Raw genomic sequence first — 15359 nt, 5'->3', positions numbered from 1 at the left:
AAAAAATATTTTTTTTTAAAATATTAAAGAAATGAGTAAATCATTAAAGAAAATGTATACTACTTGCTCATGTATTTAAAAGAGAAAGCAAATGGTTTGGTGATTATGATGGTTTGCCATTGTTGCAAAGGAAAAGAATACATGAATGATGGCAAAGAAGCATGTTACCATGTACATTATATCATCAAGGTATACAGATATTTTATACATAATTTAATAAAAATATTTTATTTATAATTACAGTATAAAATGTTTTTTTAGTAATGACAGATGTTTTTTTTATTAACCTGGATATTCAACTTGCTATGTGAGCCGACTAATCCCAAGCCGATCATCTGGTTTGCGGGTAGTCTGGAGTCACCACATCTGAACCTTCTTGGCTATAAGGGGATTTCTATTCCTCCTTAGATTTGAACCTGGGACCTCTAGACACTTTTGAACTTTGGAGCCCAAGCTCAAACTAATCAAACACCACATTTGTAGTTAATGACAGATGTTATGTTTTCTTTTTAGGTTATTATATATTTTATCAATTAGTTTTTTGCCAAATGTGACAAGCTTACAACATTTCTAATATGAGTCAGGTTCATACGAGAACAATAGTCAAATAAGAGAACATGAAAATGACCGAATCATATGTAATTTTACATTAAAATCACGTGTAAAATCATATCATGCGACTTTGACTGCAGGTAGCCTGCTCAACCTACCTTGATTGCATTATATGATTGCATGTAAAATCACATGTGATTTGACCGTTTTTTTTTATTTTGACCTTATTCTCGTTTAATCCTCCCTCTTTCCAACATTTCTTTAAAACAAAAAATAGAGACCACGGTTTTTTTTTAATATATTTTTCTTCCTCCGACAATAATCTCAAAATTAAAAAAAAAAGAGTTAAAACTTCCCGATTTTGGAAAACTCTGTGAAATTAAATGTTGAATTACATTTTTCGTCCAGGTGGTTTGTTAGAAATTGCTAATTCCGTTTCTGTTGTTTTAAAATTGCAGTTTTCGTCTCTATGGTTTGCAATTCATTATTATTTTTGTACCTGAGGCTAACTACTACTTTTAAGTACAAAGGACGAAAATAGAAATGAATTGTAAATCATATGGACGAAAAAAGAAATAAAGTTAATCATAAGGACAAAAACAATAATTAATTATAAACTACGGGGATGAAAACCGTAATTTCAAAATCATATGGACGGAAATAGATATTTTCAACAAACCACAAGGACTAAAAACGTAATGTAAGTTCTTATATGCCCATGATACGTGTCAACAATAATATTGTCAAGAAGTATACAAGACTGTAAGGTCAAGTTTCAAATGGTTATTAAAGAACCGGAAACTCGAGTTATGTCAAGTTGATTATTAAAGTATGTATTAAAAAAGTAACTATGATAATTATAGAGTTTTATGTCTAAATGTATTTATATATATTTAATTATGATTAATAAAATAAAACAAAACATTTATTTAGGTTAAATGGGATTAGCGATGGCCAAAAACCGGTCCTGGGGCCGGGTTAGGTCGGTTCTTACCGGTCGCAGGCCTCAACAGTGCCGGTCCCTAACTGGTCCCGGTCCGAGCATGTTTTTTCGGTGTGCCGCTTTAAAGTAGAATTTTTTTCCGTCGTTAAGGAGAGCTTGACACATTTTACATTGTGTCTTTCTTTTCTCGCTCGTGAGGACCACCAAGTTATATAAATTCCAAATCTCGGACTTTCGTTCGTATTCGACGAGAACTTGGGCAACTTGTTCGTTTGATGCATCATATTGTTCACCGACCATTTTGTAAGACAAAGAAAGAAAGAAATGAGAATTGTGAAGTGGAAACGAAAAATAAATACGAGTCGAAGTCATAAAATATAGCGAGAAACCGAGAATTATGAATGTTTTTTTGCATATTTTGCGAATTGAGAACTTGCTATGTAAATCCTCAACCAAGACACTTATATATGGTGTTTAGAAAACAAAAAATACAAAAAAAGGTCAAAAAAGGGAAAAAAATAATGGCTCTATTTAAAAAAACATCTAGTTTTTTGAAAAATCGGGTTGGGCCGGGCCATAACCGGTCCCTCGAAATGCTCCAAAACAACAACCAGTCCCAGTACCGGTCCCGGACCGGGCCAGTCCTCCGACGGTCCCGGGCCGGGTCAGTTTGGCCATCACTAAATAAGATTATAGACAAATGGGCTTCATGATTATCATAAGCCTGATCCTTGTTTAGGTATTATGGTTTGTCTATAACTCAAATAAGTCAACTATAAATACACAGATAGGCCCGAGCCTAAAAGGTTAACCAATATTTTAAATTTAGAGATTATCACAAAAAAACCTATTTTTTATTTTATGTCAAACACATAATAGATTTTAGGGTTTCGGGCTAGCACCCTGGAAAGCCGAGCGTGTTCGTGTGTGGATCTACAATAAAGAAAACCAATTTTGGTTTCTAGTGCTCTGTTAGAACCTTCAATAAATCTGAAAAGATAACATTCTAAACACCCTATGATTTGTTTAGATTCGTTTAAAAGTCATTGGATCCGAATAGAGTTTACAGAAGCAACCTAAAACAATTTTTCTGCTGCGTTTTCGAAAGGGTTAATAATTTATTTGAAACCCTACACGTAATTTACTTTATTTATTTTTTATTGTTTCCACCAATGAATTTTTATGTATCATCATTTATCTAAAGATTATTTAAAGAGTAAACTACAATTTTGGTCCCTATGGTTTACACCAAACTACGAAAGTCGTCCCTAGACTTCAATAAGCACAATTATCGTCCTTATGGTTTGCATTTTGCTTTGAAAATGATCCCTGGTCACTAACTCCTTTAAATTGGCCGTTAAATATCGGGCATTTTAGTTTTTTATTGTTTTTCCTATTTTTATAAAAGAATTTTCAAAGTACACATGCTTAAAGCAGGTGTGTACAACCTCTAAATGCACCTCAATTCCAACCCTCTTCTTCTTCCCCTCTCCGTTCACAATCTGACAACCTTCTTCAGTCATCCTTTCTGGAAAACAAAGTTCCAAAACTCAACCAATTTCCAGTTCTGAAATCTAAATCAAACCAAATCTAAAACCTGAATCAAAATTCAACCTAAATGAGAGTAGTTAGATAACATTAAAATGCAGTTTATCATATTGAACCTGCAAAATCCCAATCAGAGTCAGAAACCAAGGGCAATATTGGGAATAAAAGATTTCGATGAACATTTTCCAAATCCCAATTAGACAACAAGATAGACCTTTTGATGCCACACCCTTGATGAACTAGTGGCATTATTGTGAAAAAAGCGGGATGTTTCTTCGTTGGCTTCAAGCCTCTACTATCGATCAACTGTGCTTTGAATCTTCGATGATTCAAACATTATCCACCCAAAAGAGTATGTCCCCGATGATTTTCTATTTGCCTGCAAGAAATCAACATCCCTTTGACTGTTTCTTCGTATTCAACAATATCAATTGTGCTTTGATTGTTTCATCATCTTCAACAAGAAATCCACAGCCCTTCGACCTAAAAGCAAAAAACCTTCACATGTGGTTCATGGGGAAGGGACGATGGCGGTGGTGGTCATTCTTGAAGGTGGTGCAATGGTGCTCGATGGGAGAGGAAAGGGTGGAGGTGAGGGTCGCCGGTAAAATCAAATGGATTTACGGGTGGGAAGGGGAGATTGTATAAATATTTCTATTAACTATAGAAATTCAAGGGAGTTCGATCACACCTTTAACGTCTTATTAGGCATATTATTGTATAAATTTAAAGCATCTTTGATGCTATATTTTCAATTGATTTTTTATTATTTGGAAAACCTTTTAAAACAGGTTGCTTGCACCGGATAAGATGACTAATTGGATAAACATTTGCATGGTATTTACTTCAGTATTGAATCAGTTAAACTCCTTTATAAATGTATTTGTCTGTCTGGATCAATGTATGAGTGATAGAAATAATCAGTTTACTCCCCGGTATGAATCAATCATTGAACTTTAGCTACAGTCATTGTGACATAACGTCAAATAAACAGTATGCATCTTTTTTCATATAAAAGATAAACATGTAACACCTTCAATTATGAAAAATGGATTATTTTAAAATTTTCGATAATACATCAATTAACGGATAAACCCATTTTTATAAGTCATGACTCGTTTTCTCATACAACATTTATATAATTTAACATCAATGAATGATAAACCAAGCTTTACATAAAGTCTGAGTCAAGGTCACATGTAACTAAAACCTAAATATAGTCGTTATTTCAAAATACAGAAGACATTCCTGAATAGCTAAATCGTTTTCGTGCATCTACTAGCACTTAACTCTTCATGGGGTCGCTGATACCATCCCCGAATAAGGACCCGATGCATATGCCGACAAATAAAAAGGGGTTAGGCTTAACGCACAGTGAATTTAAGAAGTTTTCGTCATAATTATGAAATGGTAAAAACTAAAAGACTACTTATTTAAATAATAATTTCTCGAATAAAATGTCTATATCATAAAAGCAGCATCTTTCAAAAACCAGATTTTTCGTGATGAAAACTTTAAATCAAAACACCCATTCAAATATATACTCATAATTCAATGCTCACAGAAAACATGAATAACCTTAATGCTCAATTACTGAAACTCGGATAGAACTTTATTATCTACAACACCAAAACATGGGTAAGGCTCAATACCCAAATCATAAGTTATAGGAAACACTCTATATTCCAAATGTCACCAAAAACATGGATAAACCCCAATACCTAAAACAACACCTTTTTGTAACAGGGTAGACCTGTTTTCATTGATCGTGGTGAAACACAAAGTAAACTATTCAACAACATTACCGAGCATCTCTCAAGGTTATTGGGCTCCGTATACGACTCTATTGAGTATCATTGCAAGACCTAAGCTCCGTATATGACTTCAATGAGTATCACCGCAAGCACCAAGGGTAACCAAGATTTCTACTCGTTCTCAAGATGAGTTCACCATAAAAGTCAACGGTCTTCGTATATGGCTCCAATGAGCACCATTGCAAGACCTACCCCCGTATATGACTGAATAGAGTACCACTACAGGCTACTAGCTCCGTATACGACCCAATAGGGTACCATCTCAAGCTCTTGAACTATGACCTGGTGACCATTCATTATAAATTATAGTGAGAACATCAAAATTCTTCACTTAAAACAATAAACATAGACAACTAATAGGTTCTGGAATTTGACACTACATGAGCCTACCTTTGCAATACCTGCGGTCCCAGAGTCCAACCCTATACGGGTCCCTCTTCGCAATACCGGCTAGTCGGTTATATTTCACACCTTTAGACTTAATGAAATTGGGCCACAAAGCAAGTATACAATACGACCCAATGTCGTCTTTCCAAGTAATAAAGTGGTACAAGTACCGGAATATCGTCCACAGAGATTGTAGCCAAAGTTAAATGAGAGTCCAATGAAAGAGATGATTTCAGATGATGATTTTGAAGATTTTTGTTTGATTGTAAGGTGAATTAAAACATAATACATAATATATATAAAAGAAGCAAAGGTGTAAGACTTAAGGTGAGACCCAAACACAAATTCCAACAACCATTGCTATAGGAATGCTACATCAAGCAGTGTTTCGAAGCTAAGTTCCACCATCTATTTTGAAGGCATTCCTCTCGGACTTCACCATTGCACTATATTATAGCTTTCCATCCATATCTCTATGTGGTGTCCGGACCAGGGATAGTGACATGATGGTGTTTTCAAAATATATGGATAAACAAATCTCTTTGTTAAAATCACTCTTTCGAGTCGATTCCCCTATCATTCGAGTTGGCATGTTCTTGATAGTTCATCTCTGAATCTATCACACTTTGACACTTTCGAAAAGTGACCAACCTGTCGGGAGTTAAGTTTTGAAAAACATAAATGACAAGTCTCCTTGTCGGCAACTTTCTCAAGTCTACCTCTTATGTCATTCAAGTTGACGTGCTTATCAATGGCTTATCTCTAAGTCCATGACACTTTAACACTTTCAAAGTGATCAACCCGTCAAGAAGTGTGCTTGGTTTTATAAAAACTCGAATGAAACAATGGAACGTCGTTTACGAAAACACTTAGCTACTTTTGTTTGGTTTGAAAATCTCACCTTTCCGTCTCACACCCAAGCTATAAAAGCTTAGCTACTCATAACAGAAAGCAAAAAATAAATGACGGAAAGTAAAGACATAAACGTAAATTGCGTAAAGTAAATAACGAGGAAATAAATGACGAGAAAGTAAATAACGAGAAAATAAATGACGAGAAAGTAAATAACGAGAAAATAAATGACGGGAATGTAAATGACGAGAATGTAAATTCCAAAAAATAAATAACGAAAAGTAAATAACAATAAACGTAAAAGAACATAAAATAACGAACAAGAAATTAAAGACAAGAATTTAAATGATGAAAGCTTAAAACTCAAGAACTTTAGATTTCTCAAAAGGTTCTCTCAAAATCAGCCCTAACCAGCTGATTTTGATCTTAGAAATATGTTAGAAGGTGTGTGTAATCACAAGGTTAAGCTCCCTATTTATACACAAGGCCTTGCACTACACAACAAAGGTATTAACCACAAGTTAATGTCCAAAGGTTAAGCAAATGGGATCTAAAGTACAAAATTACAAATAAAGTCAAAAATCCCATATTTTAAAAATCTTCCAGCTATTTCCAGTTGTCTTCCAGTAAGCATCCAAAAGGCAACAACTTAATCGTTAAGCCCTCGCAAAGCCGTGCACATATCAGGTGACTGCTGCTGCGATGCTGTAGCATCAGACTGTTTTAACAAAAATTCTCCGTTAGCTTGTATCTTTGCGTCCCAACAAGTTTAACTACAATATTTTAGCTCCATAATAAAAGTATAAAGAAATAAATCAAAATGACTCAAAGTGGGAATGAAAGAAAACTAATTTTGACTAGAAAGACGTAAAACGAATGCATTATGTGTTGAATTCTCAACACATATCACCGGCACAACCAAGCTCAACCACTCTAAGTCTATCGCTTGTATAGGAGCCAAGCTTAACCACTCCATGTCTATCGTTTGTATGGCACCAAGCTACATAACAGGGATAATGATCCCGTTTTCAAACCAATAAACCGACTCTTATACCTATGGTCTATGGATCTATTGAATTACAGTCTAGATTGCATGACCCCAAATAAGTGACCAACACACTTAAAGCATGTAAATTTTTAATTAAATATGTCATAACTGCATATGATTCCCAAAGCTCGATATAGTGCAAATTAAACCAGAGAAATGTCCTCAACATGCATTTGAGTCAAAACCAAGCCAATAACTGAACAACTCAATTGACTACTCAATCAAAATTCGTATAAACCAATAAAATACAAATACTCAATATTTATACGACTTATGCCTCAGAACGTGTGCATATTTTTATTATCGATTCAAAAATTGGGCAAAATCCTAAATCACACCATAACTTGACACCCAAAATATGTCCAACATCACCCAAAATATGTCCAACATCTCAATTATATATGTTTTTCGGATGCCTTGTAAAATCAAAATATCAAAAGTGTATTAACACCAAATAATTCTTCCAAGAAGGAATAAAACATCAAAATCTCCACATTTGTGGTCTATTCATCAAAATGTCCAAAAATCCCGAATATGGGCAATTCACAAGATTTAAAAACCAAATACAGCAAAGATGCAAATCTCATCAAATAATGAACATATTTGATAAATATTAAGAAAACATCTTTAAGAATCCAAAATTGACATTTTTGGCATGTACATATTTTTCAATAACTAACTTGAACTCATTTTACCCTAAATCTTGAGCTTTCTTTGGTGAAAACTTGATATCTTCAAGTTAGACCTTCAAATCTTAGCTCCAAAACTTCCACAGGATTCCTACCATCACAAATCACTCCTAATGTTACACCAAAATAGGGAGAAATAGAACAGGGATGAAGAACATATAAGCACTAGTTTTAGTTGAAGATAAAAAACCTTAACCTTCAATTAGTCAACTCTTAAATCACAAACAAATCCAAGGTTTCTAGATCACACCATCAAGAAAAGAGAAATAGGTCTTTTTTTAACGAATGATAAAACCTTTGATTCCGACAATGGAGATCTTGAAGAGTCGAGCCTCAATCTTTGATAAGTTCTACCATCACACAAATCATCTTGAAAATCCTTTCATTTGAAGAGATTGGCTCCCAAAAATGACCCAAAATTTGAGAGAATTGAAGTGGGTGAACAATGGACAAGCCCTGGATAAAAAAATGGGGTTTCAAAACTGTCAGAGGCTTCCTACGACCCTTCCTGCAACCTAAGTCCCGGGGTTAGTCATGCACAAAAGAAACTCAAAGTTTCATACCATAAAATTGTGCGACCTAGCCCGCGACTTTAATTGGCGAGACAAGTGGCCCAACTTTCTGTTGACTCTCGATACACCCCTTTCTCTATTAAAACTCACCCGCACTAATTGTTTTCATAGCACAATGCATTTCAATCACTAAAATACGTCCAAAGGCTCATAAACGAATGCCAATTCCAAAATGTTGTACTCCCAAAAATTCGGGTGCTACAAAACATTCGGCACATAATCAAATTTGGCTTACACCAATTCATCGTTTAGCAAATTCACCATCCATATATGCAAAAGAAAACCAAAACAAACTAAAACATCAGATTGAACTCATAATGAGTAATCTTCATAACAAAACCTAACTCATAATAAATAATCTTCATAACATCAGATTAAACCTAGATTGAACAAAACCTAAGAGACAAACTTCACAAAATTGGCGAAGCTTTGATGATACTATGTTTAGTTTAGTGTGTACTTGTTTTCTTTAACCACAAATACTAGTGAAAAAGGGGAGACAAAGGAGATCGAAAGGTAAGTTGTACACCTCTGATAGGGGAAGGTTCTACTTCAACATGTGAAGATTTGTCTTATCCACAACTTCTACCTATTGCCAGATCTTGTATCGTAGTTGTGGTTGTTTTGGTTGAGTGTGAGAGGGGTGGGAGTTTGAGGGGTTTAGGAACCATCATGCATGACGATAAGGGTACGTTGGTGAGGGGATGATGATTCATCGGAGAAGAGTGTGCAGGAAGGACAAAGGCTAGGATTGGAAGTAGGGGTGCACAAAAACCCAAACAACCTGACCAACCCTAACTGTAAACATCTGGTTGGGTTGTGTTGTGTTGAGATTTTTCAAACCGCAAACAACCGGTTGGTTGTTCAAATGTCTTTAAATCGGCCAACCCTACAGGATCAACCTGCACACCCTTATGAAGTCTAAACCCTAAATGTTTTAATATCCATATGAGAAAACCAACAAAACCATGGATACAAAGTTGGGTAAATGACTTTCCCTCAATCTTATTTCCATTTCAAACTTTTTTTGTTTTTTTTATTAATTATCTAATCTATTAAATATTCACAACAAAAATAAATACTTTTTTATTAAAAGTAAAATCTCTTATTCTATACAATTAAAATAACATCAATATTGAATCATAAATAGCACATAATATAATAAAAAACCCAATAACATTTCACAAATTTTAAATACAATAGATCGATATATTTATTAAAAAACCAAGTAAACTCTTTGCATTTCTCATTGATTTTTTATTATAATTGTTATAAAAGTGCTTTTATGATTATTATTGTAAAAATAACTATTATTAATTTTTTAATAATTTTATATTAAAACTTACTAAAAACCTCTATAATTATTTTTAGTAAAAATAATATCAATATATCATACCCTTTTAACTTTAAAATTTTACATTATTTTTAATTTAATAAATATACAATATTGTTTTAATTTACTATAATTTAATGATATTTAAGATAATTTAAACTTAGAAAATAAGATAAAAATATTATATGGAGTTTCTAAGTAATTTCTAACTTTTAACAAGTAGTCATAAAAACCAAACTATGCAATGATGTATGTGTGGATTTTATTTATTATTATACCTATTTCCTTTTTTTTACTTAGACATCTATCTATTTTGTTATTCATAACATCTATAAGAGATTCTGTAAAATGATGAATTTGAGGATTTTGGCTTGCTTTCATGCTCTAATTCTCCAATAGACAAGGTTGGGTTTAGCTGGTTGGAAAACTTTGAACAACTTAATCTAATGACTGTTGTTGGGTCACCTATTGAATTGGTGATAACTCACTGATTTTTTTCCTAACTTATCGATACTTAGTAGTTATTGGTTTCTTTGTATATTGGTTTATTGGTGCACACTTAAAGCCTTTGGCAAAATCGAAGACTAGTCGATGTGAAGATAGAAGGTCACCGATGCAGTAAAGTTGATCAACTGTCTAAATTACACAACAAGACTCCAAAGTAGCTGATTTGAAGATTGAAGAGGTTCTGAAGCTACTAGCTGATTGAAGGAAGACTTTCATGCACCAAGATTTGTAAGTAGTTTTTTGAAGCTACCAATCCATCCAAAGAAGATCTTCCTACAGACTTATCATATCTCTGCAAAACATGTACCTGATAAAGACATTCCTTATTAGTAGGTTTGTCTGTGCATGAATAGTGTTGTGTGCACGTGGTGTACAATGAAAATGATATATCAACTATGGTCAAGTTAACCCATGCATTCTTATCCTAAAGTGACAAGTGTCCCCATGCATTTAATGTATGAAGGCAGTATAAAAGGCACTGTGCATCTTCTATGCAAACAAAACACTTCCTTGAAAGAATTTCTAAGTGTATTCTCAAGGCAATCGACTCTCTTCTACTACTCTCCTACTTTCTTATGTATGAAGAGAACTTTAGTGTTCTTCATTTCCTTGCAAGTAATCTCTGTGTTGTTCTTATAAGTTCTTTTCTGTGTAAGGTCGTTTAGGTTAGATTATCCTTTCCTTCTTCCGCAACAATCTGTATTATATCTCCGTGTTAATTCTTGATACTTATCAATAAGAATTAAAAAGTTGAAAAAGTCTGTTTAATTGTATTCAACCCCATATCTACAATTACTTTATGTTAATCCTTGATACTCACCACCTGATATGTTTCTCTATCTCATTCGGGACCAACAACCGTAGTTTGAAAAATCTAAACTCATTAAAGAAAAAGTTTAAAACATAACACCACCCTTACAGGTAAAGATTAAGTTGGTCGGATTATGACATAACAATTAACAACATCGTTACAGTAACAATACTTATTCAACCATCATTCACTATTACGAATTAATTGAGCTTTTATGATACATGGGTAATAAAGAAATACTTATTCAACCATTATTCATTACTATGAATTAATTGAGTTTTGATGCTATATGGGTAATAAAAAAAATAGAAGGAAGTTGAGGATTCAAATTGTAAACATATATATTTAAGTGTAATTCACAAATTCAAATGTAACATCTCTAAAAACAAAAACTAAACCACAAGGATGGTGCCTGATTGATTTGAGCTTGGGCTCCAAAGGTCAAAAGTGCCTGAAGGTTTCAGGTTCAAATCCAATGAAAAATAAAAATCCCCTTGTAGCCACAAAGGTTCAAATGCGGTGACTCTGGACTACCCACAAAACAGTGGTCATCATAGAATTAGCTTACATAGCGGATTGGATATCCAGGTTAATAAAAAAACTAAATAATTATATAAAAATATATACTTTATATTCATAAAAGTCTATCTTTTACAAGTAAAGTCAAAAAAAAAAAAAAAAGTGTAAACAGAAAAGAATTTAAAAAAAACTCATCAACTTGTATTAGTACAAAAAAACAAACTTTTAGTGAGCAGTTGTTAGAATAATAATACTTACTTTTTCGGTCTTAAAATAAATGTCTATAATAAAAAAAAGATATAATTTAAATAATATAATATTATTATACTTTTTAATTAACTAAATGACAAATTTATTCTTAAGTATAAAGAGAGAATTCTTTTACATCTCAAAATTATATATGGGCAGAATAAAAAGGTAGACATTTAATTTTCAAAGTGTACACTTATTTTGGGACAAACTAAAATAGTAATTTAAATACCTGTTATAAGATGGAGGAAGTATTATGCAATAATAATAATAATAATTGTATGATAATATAAGAAAAAAAAATTATGTAAAAAAAGAGAGCATTCCTCGTGATACCATCTTTTTACACTTAAACTTAAGAGTAAAACACTATGAATGTAACATTCATAATGTTTTTGTTGTGAAGATTCAGATTTTTTTTTTACTTTCACAGTTTTGCTGTGAAATTTCAAATGTAAAAAAATGGTCTCACGAAAACAGCTTAGTCTCACATGAACCGAACCATGTAATAATAAAATGTAATTTAATCTGTATAGAACATAAATTATAGAGAGACGTGCATATAGCAACATTCTTATGCTTAAAAAAAGTTTTATTATAAAAGAAAAGTTAGTTAAAAGTTGTCGTGACAAAGACAATAAGCTATGAAATTAATTAAGCATTTATGGATGCCCTTAAATATTAAAAATTTCAAGAGTAAATTATAAATGAATTTATATATACTAGAAGGGTACTTGTGTAATGCATCGAGATACATCTTGACTTCAGTTTTTTGTTTTATTCCTTTTTATGTCGATATAATACGRTTTTATGTGGTTTTGAGAAAACGATAATGTTTTTATTTTTGAATAAAATATAAATTTAAAAATATTATAAAACTTTGAAAAAAACAATATACCGATATGAGTATCAAATTAACATTTTTAAAAGTTAATGTGTTTTGGTGTAATTTCCCTAATTCAATTTTTTTAAATATAATGTAATTTAGGTTTAGTAATAAAGAAATTTAATTTAGGTTTAATACTATAACTTTTTATAAAGATAATAATTAAAGTATTCTCTTAGAATTCAATGATTATCGTAATTATATTTTAGAATTTTTATATTTAAAATAAGATGTTTATCCAATATTTGTTTATGTTTATATGCAGTTAGTTACACGAATTCAAATATGAAGCTTTAATAAGTTATATTTATGTACAATTTACTTGTAATAATAAATTTTAAGTAATATGCATCAATAAACAATATTTCATGCATAAAAAATGATTTTTAAGAGTTTTTACCAAACACTTTATAATATAGTATAGATATATAATTGATTTAATATAAATCAAGTGTAAAAAAAATTTCGTTTATTTATTCTCTCATTCTTTATTTGGTAATCAAGTGTTTGATCGTTAAAAGGGTATTTACGTAATGAGATAAATTTTTATTTTAATGTTTAGTTTTTATTCTTTGTCTTTATCGATATAATACGATTTTATAAACTTTTGAGAAAACGATAATGTTTTTATTTTTGAATAAAATATAAATTTGAAGATAACATAAAATTTAGAAAAAATAAAATCGATATTAGTATTAAATTAACTATTTAATAGTTCTCGTTTTTTTTGTGTAACTTCTTTAATTCAAATTTTTATTATAATTTAATTTAGATTTAATCACAAAAATAATTTATTTTTGGTTTAATAATATCATTTTTTATAAATATAATAATTAAACAGAACTCAATGATTATCTTAATTATATTTTAGATTTTCTATATTTAAAATGGATGTTTATCTGCATTTAGTTACACGAATTCAAAAACGAAGCTTTAATAAGTTGTACTTATGCAAAACTACTTGTAATCTTGAATTTTAAGTAATATGCATCAATAAACAGTATTTCATGCATAAAAAATGATTTTTAAGAGTTTTTATCAATGCTTTATAATATAGTATATATATTTTAGTTGAAAAACTAAGCTACTATCCAAGTATATCTTATTTAAATGTCAGTCTTGAAAGTAGTTGCTACTTAAACGTTATGGTTGATGCTAATAAATATCAACTTTAAATATCTTTAAACGACAAAAAACAACCAAATTGAAACAACAATGTGTGTATATATATATATATATATATATATATATATATATGACAAGATCAAATGTTAACCAAAGTTTTTGTGTTAACTTTGCAAACCATGTCAACCAATCACAGTCCATTCTTCTATTAGGTTTCTATCATGTTCACAATTTAATGTCAAGGGTAATTGAGTAATTTCATTTGCTATGTAACTCCCATACCATTAAAGGGCTACAAAATCATAAAATCCCTAAAAATATACATTTATAATATTGATATTTTTATTTATTTTTTAATCTTGATCTTTAATTTTTATTGTTTTATGAGTTTTTGATTCATGGATGAAACACAGTAGTAAAATCTTAGGTATCGTTCAAGCTATTATGGATAAATGCATTGGATAATAAATCGACAACATTGAGAAGATTAAAATGGTTTATGGTGACAATCAGAGTTCGAGTTCGGGAAGTGAATAAATTAACCAAAGCGAATGTCTTGGTAATGGATTAATATTTTAATATACTCGTTTTAATCGAGATTATGTTCATTATGATGTGTTGTGTTTTTTGTAGTTCATATTGCGTTGATAACTTTTTTCTTTAATTATTAATACGTACCTAATTCACATATTCAAATGGAAGTACATGCACGACCCATTTTCATATTGTCATGTTACCGATTTTTATAAATCATGAACCATTGTGTTCATGTTACTTCTATAATATGAACACAAGTGTTATTTTTTAAGCTTGATACCAAATCTTTATATTTGTGCAAGTGTTTGTACCCGATGTTCATAGCGTCGGGGATATGTGTTCATATATTTTATACGATATGAACAAGGGGTGAACACGATATGAACAAGGGGTGAACAACCACATAAGACCAGAAACATATATGAACAAAGGGTGAACCTTAAACGGTGTGGATGCAATACGTGTATAAAACTCCAATTGACAAAGGATCACTCCTGAATGTGTTTATAATGAAAGAACTATTGTTCACAAGCTGTTCATATTGTGTTCATACCTGTTTTTCTATTTATTTTCTTTCGTATAACAGTTATTCTTATTATGTTCATATTGTGTTCATAAATGTTATGCAATCCAAGTTCATATATATGTCATTTTTTGTTCGTATTTGACATAATGGTTTATATATATATAGTTGTGTTCATATGATTCTTACATTAATAAAAATAAATTAACAAAAATCATTAAAAATTTTGATTTTATAACTCCCAATTAATGATATGGGAGTTACATATTTTTTTTTACCTAAATACCCTTTTCAACTTTGTTCACTTATCTTTATGAAAATTTAAATTTAAAAAAAAAAGTTTTTATCATAATTAATCACAACCGTTTATTGAAAGATTGAATGACCAAGATCGGTTAACAAAGTTAACACAAAAACCTTGGTTAACATTTGAACTTGGCCCTATATATATATATATATATATA

This window comes from Cynara cardunculus (assembly GCF_001531365.2).
Source record: "Cynara cardunculus var. scolymus isolate 2C chromosome LG 1, CcrdV1, whole genome shotgun sequence".
Lineage (NCBI taxonomy): Eukaryota > Viridiplantae > Streptophyta > Magnoliopsida > Asterales > Asteraceae > Cynara > Cynara cardunculus.
This window is presented reverse-complemented; position numbering follows the sequence as displayed.